Here is a 6,000-nt window from a genome sequence, read left to right on the forward strand (position 1 = left end):
ACGATTGTAACATACCATACGGCTTTTGGTGTTCGGCCTTAACTTGTAAACACGTGATGCATTGTTCAACATACTTAACAACATCATGTTTCATGCTGGGCCACCAATACTCCTTCCTTAAATCAAGATACATTTTTGTTGCACTCGGATGAACGGAATACTTTAACTTATGTGCTTCATCAAGTAGCACCTTTCGGTAATCGCCCATCTTAGGTACCCAAAATCTACCTTGAATGGATAACAAACCATGTGGGCCTAAGGTAATGGACTCCGTTTGCCCCACGATTCGTTCCTCATGTTTGTTGTTAACAAAAGCTTCAATTTGAATCTCACCAAGCTTAACAAGAAAATCATTAGTAATAATCATGCGTAACAATCCTACTCGTACTGCCGGATGTTGACTCTTTCGACTTAACGCATCCGCGACCACGTTCGCCTTACCTGGATGATAAAGCATCTCACAATCATAGTCCTTTACCACATCCATCCACCTACGTTGACGATAATTCAAATCTCGTTGGTTAAAGAGGTGTTTCAAACTCTTATGATCCGAATAAATCGTACACTTGACACCATACAAGTAGTGATGCCAAATTTTCAACGCATGAACCACCGCCGCTAACTCAAGATCGTGAGTCGGGTATCTCTTTTCATTTTCCTTTAGTTGTCGAGAGGCGTAAGCGGTGACTTTACCTCGTTGAATTAGAACACACCCTGATCATATACATAGCATTGTATATGTATATTTTATTGGCTAAAGGCCAAAGGCAAAACTACGAGAATTATAATGCAAAGCTATGGAATATTCGCTGAAAGTAAGTACAGCGGTTATGTTTTCGCATTAATGCAAGACCGCGGTTTAATCCGCTAAGTTTCCGCGGATAGTTAAGTAACTCGCAAACCGCGGATATTTCGAATACTATAAATAGGGAGCTTGGCCTCTCATTTATAGGTGGTTGATTCTCTTCCATTTTACCTAAGCCTTTGTAATTTCCACTTGTGATCTTGCCCAAGGGATTTTTACACCGCGCAAAGGTGAATTATGCTAATTAACAATCAAGACCGGTTCGGGGTGGTTGATCACTTGATAGTTAAAGTGAAAGACGATCATCGGAGCCCAAAATAATCATCAAACATTCCATCCTCCATTACAATCTTATTGCACTCAATCCGTAATTAAGTAACATCGCTAATTAAGGATTGATCAATTGGCGCCATCCGTGGGACACGTTTTACAAATTAAACTGAAATTTTTTTTTGTTTCGTGCCATCAAACAATTAAATCGTCGGTTTAATTTCAATCGTGTTTTTGTTGTGATGATTTGCAGGTGCATACATCTAAAATCGGCGGTGAATTGCTTGATTGCTTAGAATAATGAGTAATATTGGAAATAATAGTGATGTAGTGGTCGCTGTGCGAGCAAATGCCCAAAAAAGAGGAAAAAAGGGAAAGTCCGCTAAAATGTATCATAATTGGCAATTTGCGCCAATTAGTTTCCCGAAAATGCAGAGCGATGATTTCTCTGAAATGCCGATAGTGGTATCGTGCAAAATCGCGGAAGCTGACATCACAGTCATGAAAGTCCATGTCGATAACGGCAGTAGCATCGATATTATTTACGAACAATGTTTCGCTCAACTGCCAGAAAGTATTAAAATGTACCTGCAAACAACCGCGGTTTCGCTAACCAGTTTTGCAGGAGAATCTTCATTACCTATAGGTGTTTTGCCACTAAACATCGAGCTAGCCGATGTAAATGATGACGTTTTGGTCCAACAAGCGCAGTTAGATTTTTATGTTATGCGATCCTCTTCTCGCTATAACATGCTGCTGGGAAGAACCGCTATAAGTAAATTTGGAATTGTCCCGTCCACAATTCATGGCATGATTAAGTTTCCAACATATAAAGGAGTCGCCACAATATGTTCAATGAGCATTATGCCTATTTGTGCGGCTGTTAATATAAAAACCGCAGGGCAGGAACCTATAGATGATGCGGATACTATGGAAATAATTAATCCTGCATATCCAGAGCAGAAAATCAAAGTAGGACGTAATGTTAGTGCGGATACTAGAAAACAAATTGTGCAATTACTTGTCCAGTATATGGATGTTTTTGCCTGGTGCGAAAACGATATGAGTGGTGTTCCGCGTCATATTGCGGAACACAGGCTTAATGTGAATCCAGCTCTAAAACCCATAGTGCAAAAGCGAAGGGGTATGGCCCCAGATCACGTAAAATGGCTATGTGAAGAAGTAACAAAATTGGTGAGAGCCGGAATTTTGCGCGAAGTTCAATACCAATCATGGATTACGAATCCAGTATTGGTGAAAAAACCTGATGGTTCTTGGAGAACGTGTATTGATTACAAAGATTTGAATAAAGCGTGCCCCAAAGATAACTATCCGCTTCCAGAAATTGATTTAAAAGTGGTATCTTTGCATGCTTTCCCATATAAATGTTTTCTGGATGCGGCAAGAGGTTATCACCAGATTCCTATGGCGCAAGAAGACGCAGATAAAACCGCATTTCATACGGGCAAGGGCATATATTGCTATATAATGATGCCTTTTGGTTTAATCAATGCGGGTGCGACATATCAATGGTTGATTGATACCACGTTTGACAAGCAAATAGGGCGTAATCTTGAAGCTTATGTAGATGATTTAGTCATCAAAAGCATGACGCAAGAGCGGATCGCTGAAGATATGCGCGAAACATTTGACAAGTTGCGAGAAATAAACATGAAGCTTAACCCGCTAAAATGTAGTTTTGGCAAAACTGAAGGGAAATTTTTGGGGTATCTTGTTACAGAACAGGGCATTCAAGCTAATCCAAAAAAGATCGCGGCCATAGAAAATATGACTGCGCTAAAAACGGTTAAAGAGGTGCAAATTTTGATGGGAAAACTAGCCGCATTAACGCGTTTCTTGTCTAAAGCCGCTGAAAGGCAGTTGCCATTTTTCAAAACCCTAAAAGGTTGTTTGAAACAAAAGAATTTTGTTTGGTCCAGTGAAGCAGATTCTGCGTTTCAAAAAATGAAAAAGTTGTTAAAAACTTTGCCTACATTAACGGCGCCAATTCATGGCGAAGTTCTATATCTTTATATCTCTGTGGCGAACGAGGCTTTCGGATCAGTTTTGATCGTGGAAAGGAACAAAATACAAAAGCCGGTGTATTTTGTTAGCAAAGCTCTTACGGGGAGTGAAATAAACTATACGCCGATTGAAAAGTTTGTGTATGCGCTCATTTTAACAACACGAAGGCTACGAAGATATTTTCAAGGGCATCCGGTGCATGTATTAACTAATCTGCCAATCAGGCAAGTCTTAACAAAACCAGAGATATCTGGTAGACTCGCATTATGGGCGGTAGAATTAGGTGCTTATCAAATATCTTACCTTCCGCGTAGCGCTGAAAAACGACAAGTTATGGCGGATTATCTCGCTGAACTGTCTGGAGAGTTGGAGGTGATTAACGAGCGAACCGCACTAAAACCTGAACATCGGGAAACTTGGGATTTATTTACTGATGGTGCTTCGTGTGCAGAAGGTGCAGGTGCGGGTTTAGTTTTGGAAAGTTCAAGCGGTGAGGAGCATACTTATGCTCTGCGGTTTAATTTTGACGTGACAAACAATGAGGCAGAGTATGAGGCATTGCTCGCAGGCTTAAATATTGCGCGAAAAATGAATTTTGTTAAGTTGCGTGCATTTACGGATTTGCAGCTAGTAGCGAATCAGTTTAGCGGATCTTTTGAAGCACATGATCCTTCTATGCAAAAGTACTTGCAGCTATTAAAGGAAACTGCAGCGCGGTTTGAGCATTTTTAACTTGCGCAGGTGCCAAGAAGTTAAAACAAGAAAGCGGATGCTTTGAGCAAATTAGCCGCTTTAACTTTTTCGCATTTTCAAAAGCAAGTATGGGTCGAAGAATTACCAAGTAAGTCGATAGAAAGTGACTTGATGGTCGCATCTGTTACAGAAGAACAGCCAAACTAGATGGAGCCAATCCTAAAATATATCCACAGTAATATCTTGCTATAGGATAGTCGCGAAGCTCATTCAGTGCGAGAGCGGGCGCCAATGTATATCATTCAAGATGATATCTTATATCGTAAATCATACTGCGGACCAATGATGCGATGTGTTGGCCCAATCGAGGCAGAAATAATTGTAGAAGAAGTGCATAACGGTACTTGTGCACTGCATTCAGGTTACAAAACTATCGCAGCAAAAATTATGCGGATGGGATACTTTTGGCCATCCCTATACCGTGATGTGGCGAAAATTGTTAAACGTTGTAAAAGTTGCCAAAGGCATGCTCCACAGAACCGAATGCCGCGGCATGGCATGATTACTGTTAATTCGCCGTGGCCGTTTAATAAACGGGCTATCGATATTGTAGGACCATTCCCTGCAGGGCCTGGCAATGTCAAATTCCTGATTGTTTCAATATTTTACTAAATTGGTTGAAACTAAGGCGGTCCGCACTATTACTGGTGTGCAAGTGCGAAATTTTGTTTGGGAGTACATTGTTTGCAGGTTTGGCATTTCACGAGAATTGGTTAGTGATAACGGTGCACAAATAGCGAAAGATCCTTTTAAGACATGGTGCACTGATTTAAATATAATACAAAAGTTTACGTCAGTGGCGCACCCGCAAGCCAATGGATTGTGCGAAGTAACCAATCGCGATATTGTCAGCGGTATTAAAAAGAGGTTATGTGAAAGGCGAACTGGTTGGGTAGATGAATTACCCAATGTATTATGGGCACATCGCACTACTTTCAAAAAGAGTACAGGCGAAACACCTTTTAGTTTGGTGTATGGTTCTGAGGCAGTAATCCCCGCAGAAATTCTGGTACCAACGTATCGAATGGCTAACTTTGATGAAGAAGCAAATGATGCTGCGTTGAGCGAAAATCTCAATTTCATAGAAGAGCGGAGATTAATGGCGGCTATCAGAGAATCGAATAATAAACAGCAAATTGCTAAATATTATAATAAAAGAGTGCGTGCTTTATCCTTCGCTATAGGTGAATGGGTGCTGCGAAATAATGAAGCAAGCAGAGCAGAAAAGCTTGGAAAATTGGGTCCTAATTGGGAAGGCCCTTATCAGATTGTGGCAATTAATGCGGCAGGATCATATAAGCTCGCAGATATGGAAGGGCGAACTTTACCTAATGCATGGCATGTTGTTTTGTTAAAGCGATATTATGCATAGTTTTGTGGAAACTATCAGATATATATGTATAAAGTGTGAAATTGGATACAAGGCATATGGCTAATGTACTTATTAAGTTTTCTTGTTTTTAACTTTTTGCAAGTCTTGATCACCCTTGTCGAAATTTTAAGAATAGTCACTTATAAAAGTATGCGAATTGTTTACTTGCGAAATGCGAATAGTTATGAAATGTCTTACAATTTATTTCATATTTCTATAGTATCTTGCAGAGTTTAAAAAGCGAAGTGATGAAATTGCCCTCTTTAGCATACAAAATATTGCGAAAGGAATGTTATATCCTAAATATTTGATTTTGCCAATATTTAGATGCTTCGCAATGCTAATTAATAGCCTAAGGATCGTTTCGGCGGACTTAGAAGATTCATAACGTATACGCATATACACATACAAATTGTTTCGCAAAAGTACGCGCTTATTATGTGCACAATAATAAGAGCTGGAAATTGCAAAGGACAAGTTTGTGTTATGAATATTGTTGATAAAAGCGCTATATAAATAAAGAGTACTCGAGAATAAATATGAAAAAATAAAAATTTCATTGATAACGGTGCAGAGATAGCTGCGCGCTAATTTCTACAATATTTTATTCTAGCTTAGACAAATCAAGATCAAAGATGTCTTTTAAAGTGGCATCATCTTGTTGACTTATTGCAGTAACTTTGTCGATTGGAATATCCGCTAAGCTTGCTTGTGCAGTAGCAGCTGCTTCGCATGCATCTGCAAGTGAACAAACGCGATCTCCAATGGCGGGAGG

The sequence above is a fragment of the Rutidosis leptorrhynchoides genome, chromosome 1, assembly GCF_046630445.1.
Source record: "Rutidosis leptorrhynchoides isolate AG116_Rl617_1_P2 chromosome 1, CSIRO_AGI_Rlap_v1, whole genome shotgun sequence".
In the NCBI taxonomy this organism is placed as follows: Eukaryota; Viridiplantae; Streptophyta; class Magnoliopsida; order Asterales; family Asteraceae; genus Rutidosis; species Rutidosis leptorrhynchoides.